General features: G+C 42.6%; 1 pseudogene; it reads left to right on the top strand.

The window, feature by feature from the left end:
* The first annotated feature begins 473 nt into the window (after window positions 1-473).
* On the top strand, window positions 474-1,372 carry LOC109248983 (ADP/ATP translocase 2-like; annotated as a pseudogene).
* Window positions 1,373-1,875: the final 503 nt, after the last annotated feature.

Here is a 1,875-nt window from a genome sequence, read left to right as displayed (position 1 = left end):
GGGATTGTTAGGGGACTTCTCCAAGAACAAAAATGCTGGTAGGTGCCTTTTCTCTTCCCCTCCCCCAGCCTAGGTAGCAAGATGCTGGAGCATCTGGTTCTGGTGACTAGGGGGCATTGTGCTCAGGGAACCACAGTACCTCTTTTATACAAGGCCACTACTTTCAAGACCAAGAGACAAAGCTGGCCTTCCTAATGCAGAGAATCACACAGAGAGTTAGACAAAATGAGGATATGGAGGAATATGTCCTAAATGAAAGAGCAGGACAAAATCACAGCAAACAGCTAAGTGAAAGGAAGATAAGCAATATGTCTAATAAAGAATTCAAAGTGATGATCATAAAGACACTTACTGGACTTGAGAAGAGTGGAGTTCTTGGACTTCAACAAAGAGATAGAAAACATAAAACAGAACAAGTCAGAGATGAAGAATTCAATAACCAGGCAGTTGCCTCCCTCCTCTTTCCTTTCAGCATGACAGATGCTGCTGTATCCTTCATTGCCAAGGACTTCGTGGTGGCTGAATTGGCCGTGGCCATCTCTAAGACCACGATAGTTCCCATCAAGCAGGTCAAGCTGCTGCTGCAGGTGCAGCATGCCAGTAGGCAAATCACCACAGATAAGCAATACAAGGGCACTATAGACTGCATGGCTCATATCCCTAAGGAGCAGGCAGCCCTGTCCTGGTGTGGTAACTTGGCCAATGTCATCAGATACTTTCCTACCCAGGCTCTCAACTTTGCCTTCAAAGATAAACACAAGCAGACCTTCCTGGGTGGTGTGGACAAGAGAACCCAGTTTTGGTGCTACTTTGCAGGGAATCTGGCATCAGGTAGTGCTGCTGGGGTTATATATCCTTGTGTTCTGTGTATCCTCTTAATTTTGCCCATATGCGTTTAGCAGCTGATGTGGCAAAGCTGGAGCTAAAGGGGAATTCAGAGGCCTCAGTGGCTGCCTGGTTAAGATCTACAAATCTCATGGGATTAAGGGCCTGTGCCAAGCATTTAGTGTGTCTTTGTAGGGTATCATCACCTACCAAGTTGCCTACTTCGGTATCTTTTGACACTGCAAAGGGAATGCTTCCAGATCCCAACAATACTCACATCTTCATCAGCTGGATGATCACACATTCTGTCACAGTGGCTGCTGGGTTGACATTCTATCTGTTTGACACTGTTCGCTGTCATATGATGATGTAGTCAGGGTGTGAACGAACTGACATCATGTATGCGGGCTCACTTGACTGCTGGAGGAAGATTGCTTGGGATGAAGGAGCCAAAGCGTTTGTCAACTGTGCACAGTCCAATGTTCTCAGAGACATAGGTAGTGCTTTTGTGCTGGTCTTGTATGATGAAATCAATAAGTTCACATAGGTTATTTCCTAGCTTATCCCCCGTGTGAACAGGCATGCAATATTATATAACATATCTTGAGCATTCTTGACAGATTGTTGGCTATTTATCAATAGCAACTATTTACTGGTTGAAATGGGAGGGAATGATATTCATCTGACCAGTTTTCTCTTAAAGCCATTTCCATGATGATGGGACTCAATTACAGTTTTTATTTCAGTCACTCCTGATAAATAAACTTGAAGAAGTAAAAAAATATCTGAAATTAAAAAAAAAATAATTCAATAACAAAAATAAGAAAAAACACTGGAGGGAATCAATAGCAGATTAGAGGAGGCAGAAGAATGGATCAGTGATCTGGAAGACAGGTTAATGGAAAGTAATCAAGCTGAACAGCAAAAAGAAAAAAAAAAAGAATAATAATAAATGAGAATAGGTTAAGGGAAGTCAGCAACATCATCAGGCACAATAACATTCACATTAAAAGGATCCCAGAATGAGAAGAGAAAGAGAAGGGGGGCAGA

This window comes from Panthera pardus, unplaced genomic scaffold (assembly GCF_024362965.1).
Source record: "Panthera pardus isolate Hobbes unplaced genomic scaffold, ASM2436296v1 HiC_scaffold_22, whole genome shotgun sequence".
Taxonomy (NCBI): Eukaryota; Metazoa; Chordata; class Mammalia; order Carnivora; family Felidae; genus Panthera; species Panthera pardus.
The sequence above is the reverse complement of the archived record's forward strand: the minus strand, read 5'-3'. Positions and strand labels throughout refer to the sequence as shown.